A 25,075-nucleotide genomic window follows, 5' to 3' on the forward strand; every position below is an offset into this window, starting at 1 on the left:
ATTCTAGTCGACCAGATTTAAGATGCCCCTATTGAAATTGCAAATGACTACCAATGGCAGTAGTTTCATGGAAAGAGGGGTAAGAAAAGCTGGGTATGCTATAGACAGTCTAACAGACTGTTGAGGCCAAAGCCCTGTCAGCAAATACATCTGCCCCAGAAGCTGAGTTAATAGCACTCACCTGTGCTTTTTAATTGGCAAAAGCCTTAAAAATTGATATTTACACTGACTCTAAATATGCCTTCCTAGTCCTATATGCCAATGGAGCAATTTAAAGAAAAGGGGATTATTATCAAGCCATAACTCCCCAGTCAAATATGGGCCTGAAATTATTACACAAATTCAAAGGATAGCTCTCCAAAACCAAACAGCCCTTGATATCCTGACTGCACTTCAAAGAGGCCCAGTATTAGATGACTGGCTCTTGGCTAGGACCCAATGGCTATCCAGCTCTAACTTGTGTTCATGGCTTCCCCTAGGCTGGATAGGCCACTGTACTCTGGGTTTTGCCTGGATGCACGGACGCATTATTAAAACCATTACTAACCCAGCCAAGTTTCTAAATTTAAAATGGTGGACATGTTCTGTGTCTCATTGTTATGACCACGCAGCATCCATCTTTGTTCCCTCTTTGAGACTGGAGGATATTGTTTGCACATGGAAACTCCCAAGTACATGGTCAAAGCCCCAAATGACACTCAAAATAGCATTTCTCAATTAAATACTAAAGTAATACAAATGTCTGAAGCAGTTTTACAAAACTTGCGCTATCATAAAAACTATGCTGTGTATCCATTCCAGATTACCACAAAAATATTTCTGGGTTTCCAACTGCCATGAATACTCAAATTGGTGCTTTAAATGATCTCTTTCCATTAATGATTGGTTAGGTTCACGTTATTGAACTTCTCATTCTCATAGCCATACGAATCTTAATTATGTTGCCTTTTTCAATATCTCTCTGCTTGGTGCTGAGACTCCATCCCTACAATGACTTCACATCAACAGATGATCCTTACCACACACAGAGATACTTCCTTACTGTTAGTGTTGGATTCAGCTGCCTCTCCTTTTGTAACTCCCCTATATGTTCGCCAACTGACCGATATTGACCCATAGGTAGGGACATCTCTATTCCCCTATTCAGCAGGAAGATGTTACAGAAGATGAGACCTTCCACCTTCAACAACCTTAAAGATTTAAGGGTCAAAATTGTTCAGGGGGGAAATGAGGGAGTAGAAGGCTAGCTGAAGACAAAGCATAAGCTGACACCCTGCATCCTGCCCCCTCCCCCCACTCCTGGGTGGGACACGTGTGACATTCTTCCAGGAATCTCCCAACTATCTTAATGATGTTAATACCTTGCTAGAGGGGGAAAACAACCTTAACTTGACAATGGCAAGGCCTCTGGTATCTTGTAGGCATCTTGTAGGTCAGTCCTCTTTAGCATTGAAAATTCTTTTGAAACTTCCCTTTTCCTTACTTCCCCCAACTCCAAAGTATATAACCCCCACTCTTCAAGACCCTGGTGCAGCAGCTCTTTCTGTCCACGGGTCCTGTCTCCTTGCTTTAATAAAACCACCATTTTGCACCAAAAAAAAAAAAAAAAAGTCTCAGCTGTTCAATTGATCCTACCACATTTCTCATTAGTAGATAATTGACTGGCATAATAATTGACTGGCATAATTTTTCTTTCTTCTAGACAGAGAAATTGAATTGCCAGTTTCCATCTTGTTCCTCACCTCAGATGACTAAGCGGGCCAATCCATGCTTTTTATTCACTAATTCACAACATCTATTAGATACCTTACTGTATGTGCAGCCCTGTGTTAGGAGCTAGGTATGCAAAAATGAATTTGACGTAGAGGAACTTACTAGCACGTTGGTGCTAGTGAGATGGTTAGACAAATGGTTAGGTACTTTCCCTTGTGTTTCCCAGCTTCTGTCTTAAGAAATAAGTAAAAGCTTCTCAAAGAAGGGATGTAACTCATTTGTTTCTCACTTTCCAAAGCCACAGAGAACACAGTAAATAGGGGTAGATGCCTAAGATGTACTTTGTCTTCACTCAGGACATTTTTTAAAGATTTAGGGTAATAATCAATACAACCATCTTTTGCCGATCAATAAAACTAAGATATCACAAACACAGAACTTCTCCCCATTCTTTTCATTAAGGAGGGTCTATCAGTAGCAAAACTTCTGAACACTCACCAGCCTAAAAGTGGATACTCAGAACTGGTTAGGGCAGAGAAGGCAGTGGTTCTAATCCTCCACCTGAAGTCATATGACTCATCTGAAGCAGAAGTGGGAAGAAACAGCTAGGCCAGGAATCTGAAATTATGAGCAGCAAAGAAAGTCATAATGATTGTACTGATGAGTCATCTGCCATCTGCTTCTCATTCGTAAAGATAAGTCAAGGTACAGATAACTAAGAGTAAAGCAATACCAAGAAAAAGCAAACCGGACTCTTATTCTGGAATGATAGAAGGAAAGATGAAGTACATAAGAAGCTGTCACAAGGAGACCAATGTATTTAGAACCCCTCTGAGCAGGCTGGGCAGAAACAGGCTTTGTGAAGCCTAAAACCTGCAGGAACTGATAGAGAAAAGGAAAGGAGGCCTATACTTCAGCCAGCCAGAGAACTGGAAGCCAAGAGACTCAGTAGGTGAGCTCCAGTTCACCAATTAATTCTTCCAACTCCACTGGTTGGCTCAACTTGCCATACCAGAGGCAGGAAAAGGCCCTCATGAGGACCCCATTCCAAGGAGGGAAGAGTAGCTGACAACACACAGAAGGTCTCTTTCTATGCCTCCACCAATTCAGCCCTCTCTGATGATGCACTGTGGCCACTTTTCCAGGACAAAAAAACTATTCTATGGAAATGTTCTATGTTCAGTGGAACTTCTCATTCCATTGCTCTTGGTTTATACTGTTTTAGAACTGATCACACTGTATGATGTGGCTTTGTATCTGTCTCACTAACAGATGGTAAACTCTTTGAGATCAGGAGCAATAGCTTATTTATTTCTGTCTCTCCAGTGCCCAGCAAAGTTCTTGGACCAGAATAGACATTGAAAATACCTTAGTAATTGAAGTTAACTGGACTTACCCCTTATATTTCACTTGTGGCCTGTCATCCTATATGAATATATTATAGGACTTTGGTTACAATTCCTGTACAGAATCCTATGAAGTTCCATTGAGATTTTAGCTGTCCCACTCAAAAACTTAGCTAAAAGAGGGCAGTGGATTGTTATTCATTGATTCTATAAATTTTTATGGAGCATCTACTATGTGCTACATACAGTACTTGGGCTTGGGAATTAGTAAACTAAGATCCTTGACCTTATGGAGCTTACATTCAAGTGGGAGGAAGAAAGAGAAAATAAATATAATAAGACATGCCAGTATGTTAGATGATAAATGCCATAGAAAAGAGAAAAAGTAGAGTAAGAAATATCAGTAGTACCAGGATATAGGGTTGGGTGTTAGACAGTTTAAAACACTCCATAGACTAGTCAAAGTGTTCCTCATTGAGAAGGTAAGATTTGACCAGACTTGAAGGAGGTGGTGGAGTTAGCCAACAGGATATTTGAGAAAAAAAATGTATCATACTCTCTTTTCCCAGCTGCATAGAGGACTTTGAGCCAGTGCTGCCTTGAGACTCAGAAGATGTGGTAAGTTTGCCAAATGGCCAAAACACTTGCTTTTGGCTCACACAGTAAATTCAGTGAGTAAGGTTTTAGTCATTTTGTTACTGTTGTGTGACATGGGAGACTAAGAACAGGAACACAGAAAGGAGAAGCACAGGATTCAAGAATAGGGTGGGGTTGGGAAAGAGAGGGAGCTCTACTCTGAGATCAGGGAAGGTTCTGGAAATCTTGTGAGTAGAATGAAGCTAAAAAGTTTGCTATTTCCTTAATGTTTTTCCCTGTAATGAGTTTAAATTATCTAATTCTGGCCTTTTAAACTCAGAGCTTCTTTGCTGCCACTAAAGACTTCTTTTAACTGGCTTTTCTCCTTCATTCTATATTTCTGTGGCAACCAAAGGAGAACAATCAAAACTATACTTTCTGGCCCAGAAAAGGGAATTCTAGTTTTCTTGTTTTAATCCTTGCTCTGTACTAGTCTTATCTCATTATATCTCTCTGTTCCTTGGGGCTTTTTCAACACAACTAATCAAAACACAGTTGAAAATTTATTCATTCAATTAAATATGTTTATTAGGTGATTGAGGAGTTTCAGGTCCTGTCTATATATAAAGGACACAAAGATGAGGAAGATGTGATTCTATGACTAGTGAGAAGCCATCCTTAATAACTTGTTGGCATGTTACTAGACCAGAACATAATGACCTCAAGTCACAGGAAAACAATATGTTTGTCATACTCTAGAAATAATCCAGTCAAAAATAATACACATTTTTTCAATGGATTCTAAAGGAGTGAAACTTAAAAATTAATTCATGGTCTTACCAATGATTAACTACTGTCATTGTCTTTCCCATAAAACTCTGAAACCCTAGCAACATTCAGCCACTCCTCCTGGTTCTTGTTAATAAGTCTGTGTGTGACTGAAAGGGCTTAATCACCTGTATTTACCGTATTTTCACTTCACCACAAGAAAGGAAGAGGATGGAAGCTTCACAAAGGTCAATTAGGAAAAATTGGAAACAGTGAAATGAGGTGAAGCCCTGAGTCAGGGACTGAGAACAACCTATAAACATAGAGGGTAATGGTGGTCAGGTTGTCAGAGACCACAGACATCTTGGAATGGCTTATTCCGAAGTGTGCTATCTCCACTGTTGACTCTACAGTGAGATCTCCCCATTTTGTGTTGGTGGTGTGAATCATGTAAGGTGGAACTCAGTTGTCAGAGAAATAAGTTTTTTCAGCCTTATGTCTTAAGTAAAGAATATCCCAAAATGCAAACAGCATAATATGTTGACCACATGCATGACGTTTGGTATGATACAGAATGTCTTTGCATTGATGAGGTTATTCCTGACTTGAAAAGGGATTTCTCTTTTGCAGTAGGAATTGCAAGTAGGGGAGAAGAGGAGGAGAAAATAAGCCTATCCTTCCCAGACTGCTCTCTTTGCTTTACTCATTCAGGAGACTTATCATTCTCAGGAGGATTTTATGCCACTTTTGTTTTGTTGCTGGGCCTCTCCTGTTTCCATACCCAGATGAAGTATTCCTGGAATTTAAGGGGTCATTTTACAAGCCAGGCCACAAGTTCCACGTTGTTTCTTCTGCTCTGCTCTCACCCTTGAATAATACTTGTCCTTTGATACTAAATTCAGTGTCCCTGTCTAAGAGCCAGAGAAGAATACGGAGTCCTCTGCCCCTGCATATCTTCAAAAAAGGTAAGACAGTAAGACAGACTGGCAAAGCAGTAAAATGACAGGCCCATTGTTTGAGGCCAACACTGGGACTTCCCCTTTTGTATAAGCTGAGTCATATTTTTCCTGTTGTCAACTTGAAGCCTGTCCGTTGATGTACGATAGGGCTATCTTGCTGATGTATAAAGCCGGGCAGACAGGTCCCTTGCATTTGTTTGCCTTACCTTGGACCCCTACCAATTAGAAGCTGTCCACTGGCCAAAGGAGATAAGACACGGTTTTTTAAAGCTCTGATATGGACAGGATGAACTAATTTCTGACAATTTTCTTCTGTTAAAATACTATCCGAGGTTCCTGCCTTGTGCAATCTTACTGATTTTGACACAAATCTTATGGGATGTATATGTGCATTTTATTCTTGATATCTGTTCAGTTGACATATGCTTTAAAACCACAGATATCTTTGATTGGCTGGCAAATTGTGAAAACAGGAAGTCAAAGGATGGAATCAACTGTGAAACAACCAAAACAAGCGAGGCTGTCTGCTTATGTGCTAAGATGGGAATGCTGTTATGAGAAACAAACAAACCAAAATGAAATGATAGTATCAATATAATTCCAACAGGAAGAGTGAACATCCAGAATGCTCTAATTATCATCTTTTCAGGGCCTTATAACCACCAAAACGGACTGTAGATCTTAATCCACAATATCGTTGGTAGGCATGATAAAATCTCCAAAATTAAGAGAGGAGTATGATGACATTGGTAGGCTAGGAAATATTTTGAGATAATATTTTTTTTGTCTGACAATCACCATCTGCATTGAGCTTGAAAGAAAAAAAAAGACTTGCTGTACTCATTTAATACCTTCATTTATTCAGCAAATAGCTGTTTAAGTGCTCACTCTTGGACAGGTTCTATTGTGAACAATTAGGGTTGTGAAGGTCATAGCATATTCCCTCCTTGCCTACAAGCCTTTGCACATTACACCAAGACTTCTTGTGTAATTCCTCAAGGTTGCCAAGCATCAGTTCTCCTGTGATATCATTCTTCCATGGTGAATTCTCAAAAGAAAGGTTATTTATCAGCAGTGTAAAGAATGAAAAATATCCTCAAATCAGTTGATATGAAGACCACAGGCAAATATCAGAATGAAATGAAGGTGGACTTTTTCTACAAATACCTTAATTACTACTTCACTAGTATGTAATGGATTTATGAGATTTACTACTTTAAAAATTTTAGAAATGTAAATAGATGTAAAAACCACTGGGATAATTTTTGAGGCAGGAACACTGTTGGCAGTAGAACAGGGGAAGTGTAGAGACTGGATAAAGCACGTGGTAAATCCTGTTCCTCCATCTTTTGAGAATTTCTGTATGAAGTATGTTATACAGATGAGGTCATGTGCCATCTATTCAGATACCTGAAAGTATGATCAATATCTCTCAAGGTCTAACTCTGCCAGAAAATAATTTAAAATATTACAATGAGACATTGTAATGTCATCTTGTTGGAGGGAGAATAAAGAATTAATCATGAGGACTTAGCACAATTGATTATTAGTTAGAAGATTAAGTCACCCTCAAACATCATTTTAAGAGACTGTTTTAGGAGGGATACTTTGGGGGCAGTTGGATATTCATTGTGGTCAGCCAAATATCAAATTCTAGGAATTGAAAATCAAAGTTGGAAGGAAATAAATCTACTCTAACCTTCCCATCTTACTGATAAAGAAACTGAGGCACAAACAAATTAAGTGCCTTCTGCAGGTCACGACACTTATCCAGGGAAGAAGCCAAGCCAAATGCAGGTGACCTAAATACCAGAGCTTCTTTCACACTGCTGTGCTGATGGAGATAAAACCACATTCTGGAATTATCCAGTTATCTTCTATTCCATATTGTGAAATGATTCCATTTGGGGGCAGAGTCAATCACTAATTGAAAAGGCACTACACTGACTTTAAACTCATAAATCTACCTTCAGAGGTGTTAACTCATCATAGTTCTGTCACATCCATGGAGCATTCCAGAGCTGCTTACCAACCCTGCACTAACAAAACAGTCCTTTTTATAGTTTAATAGATAGATGAAAAGTGAAGAAAAACTCTAAGTATAAAGGCCCTCCCAAAGAGAAATCCAGAGAAAATAGCAGTAATAATGCAAAATATTCAACGATATAATTTCCAAGACTTACATTTAACTGCATAGTCAAATAACACTATTATTCATTTCACAGCTATAGATCAATTTGCTCATGTGTGAAACCTCTGAAATAACAACCATTTTCTCTTCAGATGAGTGATCCTGGTTTGAGTTACCCACACAATTTGATAAAAATACATTATTCCAGATGGACTCCAGTTGTTGGGCAGATGGAAATGTTTAAGTTAAAAACTAAAAACTTTATTATCATAAATTAGGTGGTCAGAGAGAAATGTATGAGAATATAACTGTAACCCAAATAATTTGTAAGTTTCCTGAATTTTTAAAAAATTCTTTCAGGAGAAAGAACTTTAGAAAAGAAAAAAATTATACATTTATAAAATTTGACATATGTTTAAGTTAAAAAAGTGTCTACTTTTACAGTCAAATATTTATCCATAAGTTGTAGCTCTGCTAAATATCCTTGTAATACAGTCAGTTTCCATTTTCACACAGTGAGTCAACTCATCTATGAACCAAGCTCAGGTGTTTCTACTCTTCTTCAGTTGACTGTAGAATACCTGTCCCCACCCCACCATAGGCAAAGGTGCAAGTTAAGGGTGACTGTCTAGTGACATGGGGGTCTGGGCTACCTGCCCAAGCAGCTTATTTGTGCTCTGTTATTACTTGTGACATTTCTGGATATACAGTTCTAATGATAGACTGCTGCTGGGCTCATCTATAATTACGGCTTGGCCAGTCCAACAGAAATTAGCTCATCATGCGCAGCTCAATTGGTGTCCCATGGTCAAGATTTCCACCTCCAGTAGGACCCAATACCGCTATTTTTCAAAAAGCATGTCATTTTCCATTGCAGATGGCATGAGCTTGCCGAAGATGGCATGGCATTGCTTGCCCAAAGGCCTGCCTTGAGTTTCCCCTCCTAGAGGTTGCCACAAACTTCAAACCATACCTTTTCCCAACACTGACACTTCCAACACCATAGAGTCTGATGGCTCCAATAGTCCAAGGACCTACACCCTGCTGCAGTGTAAACCTGTTGCAGAGCTTTCCAGCGCAGATGCCCACTCAAAGCTGACAGCCTTCTATGTAACCAAGCCTAAGGACTATAGAAGCATTCCTAGCTATAGAAGGTCTTGCCTCTAGAACTTGAGGAGCCCTACCAGGTGCAATGATTCCTTTCTTGCTGTGGCAATGTAAGATGCAGCAACTTGATTTTGGCGTAGGAGGACATACTGCATCATGTTCCTGGCCACTGGGTAACTGCAAATTTCACAGGCATGCAGGTCCCTGAAACTTTATCTCCTGTACTCAGGGATTGCCAAATCTTACTATAGAGGAGTGGACTATCTCTGTAAATTTTAAACATTCAGGGAGGTCTACAGAGACAAAATCCTCTGGCGATATCTATCTAGATGACTCCATCCCATATTTCAAGATCCCAGGTTTTCCCAATCATGGCCTGGAAAAGACAGGCCTTGGCTGAGCATCCAAATATCTCTGGAGCTTCTAGAACTGTATCAGGTTCTGATTCTGCTCTTCAACTGTTCAGTACTCCATGGCAGGAGATAAGGGCCTCTTTATAAGATAACAAGGAGGCTCCCTGGCTCTCACTCTTAGCATTTGTGTGTTAATGGCCCTCAGTTTCTCATTATTCTACTGCAGTGCATCAGTATTTATCTTAGTAATTGCTAGCCAATTCTGCTGTCCTTGCACACCCATCCCCATCTCTCTCAAATGGGGCATCATCACACCTGCAAGGGTGCTCTCCATTGAGACGTTTCTGCAAGTCACCAGTGGTAAAATGTCCAGCAACTGGACTGCCATCTGGTGCCAGGGACTTTCTGGGCCCTACAGATGAGGTCCTCTTGCCTGCTGGGCTGTGAGTGAACCAAGCCCCAAACCCATCTTACCACCTGATTTATCAGAACACTTTTGATATCAACCGTATCAATTCAGGTCAAGGCAGAAGCAGACACTGAGGCAGGATTACACATGCAAGATGTTGACTGGGAGCAACTCCCGTGAATGATAGAGGGGGCCAGGAGAGCCTTCAGACCACAGTGAGGAACTGACACCTGTAAAAAGAGAAATAGAAAATTTGTAATCCTGGCTCAGATGATCTCTAAGTCTGTAACTCTCCCATATCTGTATCTTTTGCTCACAAAGGTGTTAGAAGAACTGATGGTAGATGTACATGGAAAGGCCTAGCTCAGAATCCATACAGTGAGGGTCCTTAACAATTTAATTTTTATGTTCATTGCAAAAAAAAAAAAAAAAGGCAATAATAAGCAGAACCCCTGAGTGTCTTTTAAAGAAATACAGGGATGCCTGCGTGGCTCAGTCGGTTAAGCGTCTGCCTTCGGCTCAGGTCATGATCCCAGGGTCCTGGGATCGAGTCCCGCATCGGGCTCCCTGCTCTGCGGGGAGCCTGCTTCTCCCTCTGCCTCTGTCTCTCTCTCTGTCTCTCATGAATAAATAAATAAAATCTTTAAAAAAAAAAAAAATAAAGAAATACAGTGTTCCTGATTCCACATGCAGACAGGTAGACCCGGAGGCTGCCTCTCTGCATTCATAACCCCTATTCCTTATTAAAAGCATTGTTAAGCACTTTATATTTTAAATAGCACCAGAAAGAAAACAGGATGCACTTATCTCTTACAGACATGACCTTAAAAGGTATTCTGTTTTATAATCATTATTACTAACTAAAATGCACTTCTCCTATTGTTTAATCAGAAAGAAGAAAAACATCCTACCGGCTTGTAACATGTATTAAGTGCAGACTTAAGCCGGGTACTACTTTAGTCACTTCACAGATTATTTTCTTCATCCTTATCAACTATTCTGCATTCTGGAATAGGAATTACTATCCACTTTCTAAGTGAAAATTGAGGCTTATAGAAGTTAAGTAACTTGTCTATAATAATTCAGTTAATCACCAGAAATGATCAATAATAGACTCCAGAGCATTGTATATTTCATTAAAATAATTTATCTGCAAAATAGACCTTATGTAAGAATTACAGAAAATTTTTAGCTTAAATAATTTTATTTCCAAGACCAAAAGGAATATTTTCCTACATTATATGTTTAGAAATACTGGTTTCCATCCCTACTCCAGTTAACACATTGTTTTAAGTAGTCATTCATAGATCTATTTCTCTCACTTAAATTATAAACTCCTTGAGGACAGCTATCATGTCTGATTCATTCCATCCCTAACCAACTAGAATAAGGCCTGAATAATGTATCTACTTAATTTACATATGTTGAGCCAAAAGGAAATTTCAAACAACTCAGTTCATTTTTCTGCTATTTCTCCCATGACTCTGATATAACACATTAGAATATTAGGAAAACATATCCTCTTTTTATTCCAGGGGACCCATATCCTAATGGAAGGGCCTTCTCAAAAGCCTTAAAATTCTTCTATTCGTTGAGAGCCCAAAGTCATTTTACTTTCTTCTTGGCTAAATGATGTATATGGGTCACGGGAATCCTCAGAGTTCCCGTCCCCGGAATTCATCCTCTGAGTCCTCCACTCTGTGGACAGATGACCAGTCAAAAGCATAAAAGTAAGGAGCACATGGGATGTGGGGAACAGATTATGAAAGGCAACTTCAGAAAATGGGGCCTTGGCAGCGGCTTTCTGAGTTCACCTCATGGTGAAGAGCACAGACTTTAGAAACAGAGCAGTCTGGGTCTGAATCCTGTCTGTGACACGGAGCTGTGTGACCTCGGACAAGTTGCTAAGCCTCTCTAACCACAGTTTCCTTGTGTGTAAAACAGAGATAATAATAGTGCTGCCGTGAGAAAGAAAAGGAAGAGCAAATGTAAAGCACTTAGCACATGGCCAGCACATGATAAACACTCATTAAATAGGAATTTATACTCATTATTACTTTCACTCTGCATGCAACTAGCTGCTTCATGTGAGCCGAATGGTAACAACATTTGGAACTCATGATTTTAATAGGTCTTTGCATTTCCACAGCATCTTTCATTTCAGAGGACCCAAAGCCCTGGAAAATATTAATTCTTGTCTACTTTATTTATGCGAGTAAAGGCAGGAGAACATACAATGGTGTTATTAAAAAGAACTATAGGATAGAAAGCTAACTCCACATGCACAAAGTAAAACCAAGAAAACCCTTAGCAGTATCCAGGTCTCTCAACTTCTGGGATTCCTCTTTAATTGGATCAGGTTATTTGTTTCCAGTGGCTAAATATTATTTATTGGCAGTGTAAGTCAATGCTGCTGATATATTACTCTTTCGGGGAGTGTTTGTTTTTTGAAAACTGCTCTCAAATTTTCTAAATGTGAATTTAAAAGTCTGTCAGTCTATGTGCCGATAACACAAAACAGATTGTAAATGTGACGGGATGCAATCAAGTCAAACAAATCCAACAAGAGTGCCAGAAGGCTTAATATTAGGACTGCTCCTGTTCACAGGCTCTTGCTAATGACGGAACAATTGTTTGTGCTGATTTGTAGCTGGCATTGATATGCAGACAGTAACACTTTCATCTAAAAATCCAGCTCCCAATTTTTTTTAATCCTGTCAATGAATTTGCTGTGTCTGCAAAGAGCAACTCCAAAGAACCTTTCTAAATCATAAGAAATGGGAATATGCAAGCATAGTCTTTAATTCTAAATCCAGGGTTTCTGTTGAAATATACGATGATTTTTCTCTTTGTCATTGTCTTGTGATCTACCGGGATGCCTGCATCTGAACAACTTGTATGAATTAACAACTAAACACAGCTTTAAAATATTGGAATTGGCCAACGTGGAAGGGAGGTGGGCGCTCAACTGCAGGAGGATATTGCAAGATTCCAAACTCATCTAACATTTGCTTCAGAAAATAAAAAAATGTAAATGTGCTCTGACTGCAGTTCACATTTACTGTGGGGACGAGGGTTTTTTTTTTTTTTTTCTTTTTCTTTCTTTTTTTTTTTATCAAACAGCACCTGCCTCTCTATTCAGAGATGTCTGCGTGCGAGGATAAGTGCAAACAACAAAGGCTTCGGCTGCGGCAGCGGCTGCATCATTTTCTTGGAACTTGCCATTATGTTTCAGGTCAGAGATTGAGGTTTGGTGCAGGGAACAGAGCTTTTAATATCAGGTGAATGGATTTTTATATAAGAGGGTGGGAAGCTTTGCGTCTTAGAAAGAAAAATGGTGCTTTAAAAATAGTCACATTTCTTTTGTACTGTCATTATCAGTGCATGACGAATCATTTTTTATTCTGTGTGGGCCAAAGGAAATATCCCCTACCCCCATCTCTGTGGGCTGGCCATTTTAAGGAGTCCAAATGTTCCCATATTTAATCAGTTCCTTGAGAATATGTAATTTACCTGGAAGATTGATCCCAAAACATCACTTTTAAGGGAGGACGAACAAATGGTACAAATTCATCAGTTTGCCCAGAAAATTACTGTCACATGCGTTCATTGTTTAAGCAGGTAATATTGAGTAAATTGGTGATTTGTCCACAATTCCTGCTGCAAAAAAGGCTCACATTGTATAAGGGACCAAATGTTAGAAATAAGAATAATCAGCCTTGTTAAAAATAGAAAGAATGATTAAAAAAAAATAGGAGGGAGTAGAACAATAGCCTGAGTTGAGCCCAGCTCTGACCTTGACAGTAAGAGTCCAGGCAAATCATTTCATGTCTCTGAGCTTCCGTTTCCCCATCTATAAAGTGGAAATAGTGAAATGTTCCCTTCCAGGGCTCTTGTAAGCAGGAAATGGGGACATGTTTGTGAAAGCTTTGCAAATGGTAAAACATTTTAAGAGCATCAAGAAGGAAAAAGGAAGAGGAATGATAATAGCAATAATAGTAACAGTTATATAACAATCCTAATATTTATTAAATATAATGACTATTATTATTAATATTAAAAATAGCGAAACTTGCCCAGAAGTGCTGAAAATTGGTAGGTGGTACAGCTCAGGCTATGTTCTTATTCTCTGAACTGTAGGAAAAGAGACATACAGGCCCTATAATCCCATATAAAAAAAAGTGAAACCTATTCTGACTGAAGTAGACTTTAGACACATTAATACACATTCTGTGAAAGAAACTCTGCAGGCTCTAAATTAAAGTCGCATCTTTCGGAGAGCCTTTTTCAAAAGCGAAGCGTAGGCTGATAGAGGATCCTATTTTTCAAAGAGCTTGCAGGGTTTCAAATGACCTTTGCCCATAGAACATGGGGGTCACGTTAACATGCCAAAGTCCCGTTTCCCCCTCACTAGAACTGTTGCCCACGTGTTTTATAACCTTACATGAAGTCGCCAGGCGATGGCAAGCATTCATTACCATATCTCTGCTTCAAAATTCACAGCTTTCCATTGTTATAGGAACTCAAGATTTTTAAGTAGTAAAAAAGTCGCAGGAATTATGGATAGAAAACTACTGCATATTTTTGTTTCTGAAACCAAAACCCCAAGAAAATAAATACACTTTTAACACTAGATGCAAGAGATAGGCAGCTTCCCACACTTGCTCTCGGGGTGATAAGTTGTGTGGTGGGAAGGTAAGGCAGCTGGTGGTCACTATGAAAAGTCTGTGAGCACTATGGTTCCTCTAGTCAAGAGACAGGAGAAAGAAGAAACTAGCATATGTAGGTCGCCAATCTTTTCCCCTTCTTTGGTGGTTGTATACTGTCCACTTAGATAAGCTGGAACTACATTTCCCAGAATCCCCTTCTCTTCATAGCCCTGGGCTAGCGCTGGGCACAGGAAATTTGGGAGGTGAAATAAAGCAGCAGCCATTATGCTCAGAAGATCATGGTTGCTCAAGGCAGAGAGGGACAATCAAAGAAGTTTCCAGTTTGTCTTCCTCTCCCTGATCTATGCCCAGCTCCCTACCTGACTGCCTGCCCTGCTGACAAATAGTGAAACCAAGCTACCATCTGACCCGTTATGGTGAACTGATGGAGGCATTGACCGCAAAGAACCAACAATCTTCCACAGACTTCTATCCCAATCCCATTTCTGATTCCATGCTACCAGCTAGATATGATTGGCTTCCCTCATGATCTAACTTGTTTACCCACTCAAGAGCAGATTTAAGTCTGGTTCATACAACAACACAAGTCATTTAAAGATATTTGGTATAAAGAGACAGCATGGGCTCCAAAGTCCTACAAATATATATAGTCATCCTAAGTCCTTTTCAAGCTATGTGACTTTACTCCTCTTAAGCCTCCATTCTATCTTCAGGAAAAATAGTAAGAAATCCTGCCTTTATCCTGCGTGAAGAAAACAAAAGTTCTCCTGTGAGTATTCTTAATCATAAGCTAGTCTTCATGTACACTGGGGATTCATGTACTCTACCTTTGTAAACCATAAAAATCTCAAACTGAGCATTTAGTTTAGCAGCCTGTGGTTGTAAGTGCCTTCAAGGCATCTGGAAAGAGCAAATACAGAAACTTTCCAAAGGAAAGCACCTTAAACCCAGGACACAAAGTTTTCCCAAATAAAATTCCAAGAAACATGAGCTCAGGAAAAAAAAAAAAAAATCACAAAACATCTAAGGAATTAAGCTGTCATTAGCAAGAGTGAGCAGAAAAAATGAACAGCATCTGACCTGCAAAGATGGCAAATAATGAATTTTAAAACAAATATTTATAGATTTCTTACTTTGTGCCAAACTATTTTTGGTGCTTGGGATCAGGCACATCAATGAGTAAAACTGAATTTCTGCCATTTTGGTGATATTTAATATTTGCGTTTAAAATATAAAGAATGTCTGAAAGGGTTTTTTTAAAAGAAATACAAGAGGATGTCAAAATTACCAGGCAGTTTTGAAAAACAAATAGAACCTGAAGAAATAAACAAATAATAATGATTAAAATTAGAAACCTGGTGGACAGGATAAGCCACAGAATAGTGACTGAAGGAGAACTTGAGTTTTATCCAGAATGCAGTACAATGAGACAAAGGGATAGAGATTTTGAACAAGCAGTGACAGAACATGAAGAATAGAGAAGCTCTAACATATATCCAGTCAGTGTTTCAGAAGGAAAAAATGAAGGAAAGGTGCATTATTCCAGGAAATAATGGCTGAGACTTTTCCAGAGTGAAAGGCAGAAATCCTCACTCAAGAAGCCCAACAAATCACACCAGGATTTTTTTTTTTTTTAATTTTTCTTTGGAGACAAAATGTAATGCCAGCATATTTTATAACATTTGGTTCAGGTACCAAACTTTTTTTTTTTTTTTTTAAGATTTTATTTATTTGACGGAGAGATAGAGCCAGAGAGCACAGCAGGGGGAGCAGCAGGCAGAGGGAGAGGGAGAAGCAGGCTCCCCACTGAGCAGGGAGCCCGATGCGGGGCTCGATCCCAGGACCCTGGGATCCTGACCTGAGCCAAAGGCAGACGCTTATGCAACTGAGCTACCCAGGCACCCCTTGGTTCAGGTACCAAATGTATATTAAAAGATGTAATGAAATTTCTGTTTCTATTAAGTCATCAAAAACAGTGAGGTAAGTGAGGCACCCAGCGTGCAAAATTAGAGGGAAAATTTAGGGATGTGCAAGTGCAGGGTTGATCCCTGGAGAAATCTGGCAGTGAGTATCTTCTTAAATTTTGTGCCCTGGATGCCTCACTTGCCCTACCCAAGTCCTGGCCCTTACAGACAAAAATCCGCTTTTTTGACCTTCTATTTGGAGTTATCTAATTGAATATTTAAAACAATAAATTGAGTTCTTTTCATGAAATTTATGTATTGGTTTTTTAATCTGCTGTGTTGTGATCTAATTTACTTTCAGTATCATGCACCCATTTAAAATGTATAGTCCATTGCATTTGACAGTATAACGATTTCCACAACCAAGATACAGAACATTTCCATTATCCCAAAAAGTTCTATCCTATTCATTTGCCTTTATCCACACCTATTCCTGGTCCTAGAAAGCCACTGATCTGCTTTCTATCATTATAGTTTAGATTTGACTTTTCACAATTTTATATAAATGGAATGATACAGTATTTACCTTTTGTTTTTCAATCACAAAAAAATATCTAAGGCAGCACTTCTTTAACATGTTGCCTTACAGATATGGGTTATCTTGATTTGCAATAAGTAAAAAAATTAAATCGGATATATTTGTCTCTGCAAATTTTTTTCTTTTTATAGTGGTTTTGGAAGTGCTAGAGATTTCAGTGTGCTATATATAAATTGTGATTAAATTGATGGAATCTTATACAGGACATCTTGGAGCAAATTAGAGAATTACTGTCATTTTTACACCCTTAATTAACTTATATTTAACTTCAGTGTTCATTTTGGTGTTTGTCTTCATCAAAAGTCCCATCATGAGTATAAATTAAATTTAAAAGGTACTTAAGAATAAAAAGACTATTTAATGCTATGGTAATCAAAATCAACACAACAGCTACAGGTATCCAACTGGGCGACCTAAGCACAAATATAATCCTTTTATAGCTAATGATTGGTGTGCATGGCCACTCAATATACCCTACAAGACCCTCAAAGCATTCAGTTCTGGAAGAAAAAATAATCACATCATTGAGAGATTTTTAAAACAAAAATTAGAGATCAACTTAATTGTTTATGCATCTCTATTTTTTAATAGAGATGTATGACATTTGAAAATCTTTTATAAACTTACCAAGTAAATAAAGAATTTTTCAAACATGCCAGAAACCAAAACAGATGTCATTACCATTTTTAATGATGACTCTCCTATGACACTTTCACAAACCTTTGAGGATTTTCAAATCACAGCGTGGGAAGGAAAAATGAACATTTACAGGCCACTCATGGGTCACTAATTATTGCACGTCAGCAAATAAATTTGTCTCTTTTGCCAGTCACCCTCTTTGAAGTCTCTGCATTATTTTCCAGCATTTATCAGACTTCTCCTTCTTCCTTATAATTTTCTCATTTCCTACTTCAGGCCAACATCGTATTATTGCTTCTCCAACCTGTCTGGCTGATCCATCTCCACTTCTCTATGAGTTCCTCTCCCTTCTCCATGGACACAACAGAACTAATCCCTCTGCTTTTCTCCCTCTCCCACTTCATACTTGCCTTTCTTTGCTTAATCTAGTGTGCTGATACTGGGCTTATTTCCCCAGCTCTACTTCAGTTGTAGGCTGCATTTCCCTGGGTCTCCTACCAGCTTGTTTCATTTAGTTAGACCAAGTGGGGGCACTGAAGGGAGTAAAGAGGCACTGAGAATGATAGCATGAAGGACAGGAGCAGCCAGGGTATTGCTCTCCCTCCCTCTCTCTGCCTTGAATATGATCTCGGATGTCTTGACTGCAGCTGGACGGTTCAAAATGGCTTCATTTACACATCTGACAATGGGTTTTGGCTGTTAGCTGGGTTCTCCTCCATGTGACTTCTCATCTTTCAGTAGACTAGACTGGGCTTCTTCACAGCGTTGTGGTCTGAAGGTTTCAAGAGAACAAGACTGGAACTACAAGACCTCTTAAGGCCTAGAGTTTCCAGAATTCCAGAAGTCACATCTACCACATTCCATTGGTCAAAGCAAGTCACAAGGCCCAGCCCTTATTCAAAGGGATAGAAAAATAGACTTTGCTTCTTGGTGAAAAGAACAGCAATATACCATTGCAAACAGCCTGGACACAATGAAGTGTTCACTAGAAGCCATTATTGTAACAATACTCTTCACTCAGTCCTGAGCTCCAGAACCACCACCTCCATCCTAGCCATGGTTTAGGACCCTAGCCACATGCTGCTCCCAATCTCTGCATTGTCCCCTATCTGTCTCCTCAGCTCCTTCATTGCCTCTTTAATCTGTTCTTTGCAATAGATTGCTCCTGGTTTCCCTGTTCCTCGTTTGACCAGAAATGCACATCTACTTTCTTTCTTTCACATCGATAGTGAATAACTAAAATCTGAATCCAAACTTAATCTCTCACCCTAAGTCCAACCCTAAATTTCCATATTTCCACTTAGATTTCCCTTTTATCCCCTAAACCTAGCATATCCAAAACTTAAGTTATAATCCTCTCCTCTAGATAATGAGTCTTGTCCTTGTCTTAAGACTCCAAACTAGAGGTCAAGTAAGTACAGCCAGTGGGCCAAACCCACCACCACCAGTTTTACTGGAACACAGCCATGCTTGTTTACTTTTGTACTGTCTCTCGCTGCTGTTTTCATGTACTACAGAATGGAATGGTTGCAACAGAGACCATGTGACCTGCCAAGTTAAAAATACTTACTATCTGGCTTTTGAGAAAATGCAGAAAATTCAGAAAACTTGCCAACCTCTTTTCTAAACCTCTGATTCCTTTTACTTTTTCATGTATAATTGATTTAAATTTTCATGTAAACTGATCATTGCAAAATGCCATTTTAATTCAGTCACCTACTAACAATTCTATAGTGACTTCTAATTATGTATCTGATAACTACAAACTCTATATTCCTCCACCAAATTACTTCAATTTACCCAACAAAATTTAATTTGCACTTTTCCCAAACCATCTTCTCCAATCTAGTGCATTTTCTCTTAACGGATTTCAGAATCTAGGAACATAGGAATTCTGTCTTATGCTCTAGAAATATAGGAATTAAGTCTTATGCTTATTCTTGTGCTCTGGAACCAAGCACGATGTCTGGCATATGGCAACCAGGGAGTGTGTGTTAAATGAATGCTCCCCCTGAATACTGATTTTATTTATACTTTTTAAAAAAGATTTATTTATTTATTAGAAGGGGGAGGGGCAGAGGGAGAGAGTCTTTTATAGTAGGCTGCACTCTCAGCAGGGCTTGATCTCAGGACGCTGAGATCATGACCTGAGCCGAAACCAAGAGTTGGATGCTCAACCAACTGCGCCACCCAGGCGCCCCTTATTTCTACTTTTGTTACTTTATTTATATACTTCTTCTACTTAAAACACCCTCTCCATTCTTTTCAATCTATCCAAACTATTTTCTCTAGTCCTAGCTTCTCTCCAAACTGTCTTAATCTTAATGATCTGTTCTTTTATTCAAATTCTATGACACTAAAAATCCATACCGTCCATCCACCCACTGCCTCCTTGCATAAGTGGATATGGAATTAGCCACAGTATTGATTGTTGAGACAACAAGAACATGCCATATGTTTAAATATGCACATTTTGTAACATCCTTTCACATACCTCACAGTTATCCTTTGAGATATTTCTTATTAGCCTTGATTTGGGATTGGTCCAAAATTATAAGGCTAGTAACTACTAAGAGCCAAAATGATGATTCAGCTTCTAAATATATAAGCTTGAAGTCCAAGATCTAAATTTATAATGCTTTCCAGGAAATGTCAGATGAGTTGTGTGTTATAAGATTTGATTCTAATTTTTTTTTTTTTTTTTTTTGGTAAATTGAGAGTTAAAATAATTCAAATAGAAAAAGATGAAGGAGTTGTGGAAAAGAAATAGAAAACACTTATTCATTGGTTATTACTCAGAAGAGAAAAGTTCACTTAAACAATCTAAAAATTACAACCTACCCTTTCAACATTTGTGAACAAAATCCTGAAGATGATACAGACATCCCTGGAAGCCAACTCTTAAACTATGTGGTTTCAGGTCTTACATTTTGGTCCTTAATCCACTTTGAGGTCTTTGTTTTTGTTTTGCATATGGTTCAGGAAAGTGGTCCAGTTTACAGTTTCATTCTTTTGCATTTAGCTGCCCAGTTTTCATAGCACCATTTATTGAAGGCTGTCTTTTCCCCACTGGATATCCCTGCCTCCTTTGTCATAGATTAATTGATCATATGAGTGTGGGTTTACTTCTGGACTCTCTATCCTGGGTTTACTTCTGGACTCTCTATCCTGTTCCATTAATTTTTGTGTCTCTTTTTTTGTGCCAGCACCATACTGTTTTGATTACTATAGCTTTGCAGTATAATTTGAAATCTGGGATTGTGATACCTTTAGCTTTGTTCTTCTTTCTCAAGATTGCTTTGGCATTCGGGGTCTTTTGTGGTTCCATAAAAACTTTAGAATTATTTGCTCTAGTTCTATAAAAAATATTATTGTTATTTTAGTAAGTATAGCAACCCTGATCTTTTAAAAATCAATGTAAGCAATATTTTTCTGGATCTGTCCCCTCAGTCAAGAGAAACAAAAGCAAAAGTAAACAATTGGTACTACATCAAACTAAACACATTTTCCACAGTGAAAAAAACCATCAATAAAGTAAAAAGGCAACTGAATGGGAGATGATATTTGCAAATGACATACCTGATAAGGGGCTAATATCCAAAATACATAAAGAACTCATACAATTCAACACCAATAAAACAAACAATCTGATTAAAAAGTGGGCAGAGGATCTGAATAGACATTTTTCCAAAGAAAAATACAGATGACAAATAGATACATGAAAAGATGCTCAACATCACTAATCATTAGAGAAATGAAAAATCAAAACCACAACAATATATCACCTCACAATAGTCAGAATGGCTAGTATCAAAAAGACAAGAAATTACAAGTGTTGGTGAGGATGTAGAGAAAAGGGAACTCTCATGCATTGTTGGTAGGAATGCAAACTAGAGAAGCCACTGTGGAAAACAGTATGGGGGTTCCTCAAAAAATTAAAAACAGAAATACCATATGACTCAGTAATTCCACTTCTGGGTATTTAGCCTAAGAAAATTAAGCACTAATTCAAAAAGATATATGCATCCCTATGTTTATTGCAGCATTATTTACAATAGCCAAGATATGGAAGCAACCTATGCATTCATCAATGAATGAATGAAGATGTGATATTTATATATACATATATAATATGTATATGATAGAATATTACTCAGCCATAAAAAGGACGAGATCTTGCCATTTGCAACAACATGGGTTGACCCAGAGGGTATTATGCTAAATGAAATACATCAGAGGAAGAAAAATACCATATGATTTCACTTACATGTAGAATCTAAAAAATAAAAAAAAATTCAGAAGGAGACCCACAAATATAGCAAACAAACTGGTGATTGCCAGAAGTGGGGATGAAGGGGTGGAGGGATGGCTAAAATGAGTGAAAGGGCGTAGAAGGTACATCTACAGGTCATAGAAAGTCATAGAATGAAATTTTAGTAGAAATGAAATAGATGAGTCATAGAATGAAAGGTACAGCATAGAAATTATATTCAGTGGTATTGTAATAACATTGTATGGTGACAGATGGTAGCTACTCTCATGGTGAGTGTAGCGTATTTTATGGAGTTGTCAAATCACTATGTTGTACACCTGAAACTAATGTAACATTGTATGTTAACTATACTTCAACAACAGCAAAAAAGGAAGTTGGCAAATGATACAAATAAAAAAAAATTTTTAGAGTTTTCCAGCACATCACTGGATATATACATACATTATAAAAGAAGAGGAAAAGTGAAACAGAAGGCAATAATAATCACAATATTAATTAATAACAATTGATAAAGACACATTAATTTAGCATTTACTCTGTTCTAAGCCACGTGTTCTAAGCACCTAACATTTTTTCAGTAGTGTGCTAAAGCCAGCTAGTACCAGCTTGCAGAAGCTAATTATGCACATCTCTTCCCAGCTCTGAATTCAGTGACCTCACATTGATACCTTGAAAGCAGACAGTGGGAGTATATATACTGTGGAAATCAGCAGATACTACAAATCAGGATTTCTTATCCAGAGAGCCAGTCATCAAACCTTAACACATCACAGATCTTAAGCCAGACTTCTACAAGGCAGAATAGTCACTATTGGTTTCTTAATGTATTATTCTGTATTATTTCATCAATAGGAAACCTATGCTTAAGCAGAGGAAAGGAAAGGAAAAGTATTAGATTGCAAAAGTAAGGAAAGGCTTGACTACAATACAATTAGTCTGTGACAGCAGAAGGCTGTGGAAGCCCTTGCTTACATTACCTTCCTTCCACCAGAGGAGCTTCTGGGAAAAGTCGGTAGCATATTCTTCCACTGACCATGCTATCTCCATCACTCCTGACCATGGCACAAAACAGAATTGTGAACAGTTCAATCACTTCACCTTAGCTCTTTGAGAGTCACTGACTATTTCTAATCAGACAACGCTCTTCCAATCGATAAGTAGGTACTTCCTAAACCCAGATAATCAGCTATTAAACTATAACCTTGGGCAAGTTCAAAGGGATACTGCAGTGCTGATGCAGTAGGGAAAAGGGTAAGCCAAGGGGGAGAGAGCCAGAATAAGAAAAGAAATTAAGAATGACACCTCAGGTAAGGTGAGTTCTGTAAGAGCTGAGTTTCCACTTTATTAATAAGGTTCCCTTGGTGATTTGAAATGATAACACTGTGCCTGTGTTTGCCACTCCTCCTTCCTTCCTTAATAATTCTCAGTATATCCCTGAGAGTAATGTGGGCCAGTGCACAAAAGGAAAATTATGACAAGCTTCTTCTGTCATAGCTCCACAAAAGGATAAAATGTTTATACTTCAAGGGCTCCAAAGCAAAAGTTAATTTTTAATCCAAGCTTATGCTTCCCTTAAGGGGAGAGCTGTCCAGTGAATTAGATAATTTTCAAAATTTGCTAGCAGAAATACAAATCCAAAAATTTTAAGGAAGAAAATGAACACAATAACAAATCATAAGTTATCTGTCATAAACAACAACTGCTGGGTCTCGAAAGTAGGAGAGGGAGGTGTACAGCTTAATTAGGAAGTGTCTTCCCAGAATACCAATGGCCTCCCAGATGCTCTACTTAGTTTGCCACGGGCCATTGTTTTCCTCCATAAATTTAAATTAGCATCTGCAGCCACTCTCCTAGAAATAAAGATTTGAGCTCTATGCTTCATTTTGAACACCCACTGGTCTTGAACTAAAATTAAATCATGAATGGAGTATTAAAGGTTGATAATCTTCATGCAACATCACTTCAGCAATGAAACTAAAACCCTTGAACAAAATTCTGCTAAATACCCAAAAGTGTCATGGTTAGGTTCCTGCTTAATAAAATTGTCTAGCATTTGTAACTTTAAATGCCTTTGGGCAGTTTTTTTCAAGAGGATATTATAATCTATACAAGATTGAGCATGAAGTGATTAAACAATACAACCTTGAGCTGATGGGGGGATGGGGGAGGGTGATAGAATTCCATGGGAAGTGTCATGGTCCTGCCCAAACTGGGGGAGAGGGAGAAATTCTTTTTTCTCTTTCCCCTCTACCATCAAACAAGAAGTAACTCCTCTGTCCCAAAGGGGTTCTTAAAGCCTCCATCCCAAAGAAAACACTGATTGCACTGAGAAAACACTGATTGCTCTCAGTAGCCAGTTAAATCACAGAACCAGAAGCACACATACTAGGGAGCCATCCAAATTGATGCCCTCAGTTAACAAATTCTTTGTTATGCTTATGACATCTAGAAGCATCCGTAGATACATTTGTTATGTGGTAGAAGGGCGTAGCTGGAAGGAGGTAATCTTGTTATTATTACACAATCACAGAACTGCCAAACCCCAGAGATGGTGCAGACCATCTTTTCTATTTGGGTCTGTAGATATTGTCCCTATTGCCACACCAATGGTTCCTTGTAGTGCTTGGTTCCCAAAGAAGCCTATACATCCTGCAAACTCTTCAACTAAGATGAGCACTTAAAATGTGATACTTTTGATATGTTATTATGGTTTTGTGGGGAGTAGGAGAGAAAAAATGGGCTCTTTAAAAAAAAAAAAAATCCCAGACTAGAGAAGAGGAACTACCTAGAGGGATCAAAGAGAACTGAACAGAAAAAGATTCTACTTCATTTTTATGTTTCCTTCCCATTTAAAGATTTAGCCAACTCAGTAATGTTCCTGGAGCAAGCATCTCAGCTCGGGGTAGACTTTGAGCTAAGAACAATAGCTCAGACAGAGTGTTCACGTGACAAGTACGTGCCAAACTTCTACATAGTCCTGAGATATGAGCCTACCACAGATGGCCCAGATGTTCATGTGAGTAATTCCAGCATCTTCCAGAAGCCCTACCAGGTATCAAATAGATCGGCTTTATATCTAATATCTGAGAGTATCTAATATCCTAGAAGTATATTGTATCATATACTGAGGCCCTAATGTCTTGCTCACTGAATGTTCAGAAACATATGAAAAGTATCTACTATGGTCTCAAAGACTAAAGAAAGCTTTAGGATGCTCTAATAGTTCTGGGCTTCAAGGAAATAGACCAGCCCATTCTGCCAGAAAGAGGACACAGGCAGATCTTTTTGTGAGTATGCTAAAAATTATTAGGGAAGGAAAATAACACCAAGAAAGAAGGTTGCAGTCAGACTCCACAAATGGTTGTGGCATCAATAAATCAGTAAACAGTTTGAGGTACCCATGTGATTTATGACTAATAATCCTAAACATCTATGGTAGATACAGATATACAGATAGAGATGGATACAGATAGGTATAAATGATATAGACATGATAGCGAATATATAGAGATAGAGGTAGGGATGGAGAGAGTTATATACACACATTCAAAGCCTGCTACGGGTAGAACTGAGACAAAAGTGTGACTACTATTATCAATCGAGTTAAGAAACCATATGACAAGTCCACT

General features: G+C 38.4%; 1 long non-coding RNA gene across 1 annotated transcript in view; it reads left to right on the forward strand.

Moving 5' to 3' along the window:
- Nucleotides 1–3,626: 3,626 nt before the first annotated feature.
- Nucleotides 3,627–25,075, forward strand: part of LOC144381262 (uncharacterized) — a 55,722-nt gene continuing 34,273 nt past the window's right edge. Inside the window, exons 1-2 of the long non-coding RNA XR_013446154.1 lie at nucleotides 3,627–3,677; nucleotides 5,115–5,368. This is a non-coding gene — a long non-coding RNA (uncharacterized LOC144381262). The remainder of the gene's footprint in view (nucleotides 3,678–5,114; nucleotides 5,369–25,075) is intronic.

The sequence above is a fragment of the Halichoerus grypus genome, chromosome 3, assembly GCF_964656455.1.
Source record: "Halichoerus grypus chromosome 3, mHalGry1.hap1.1, whole genome shotgun sequence".
NCBI lineage: Eukaryota > Metazoa > Chordata > Mammalia > Carnivora > Phocidae > Halichoerus > Halichoerus grypus.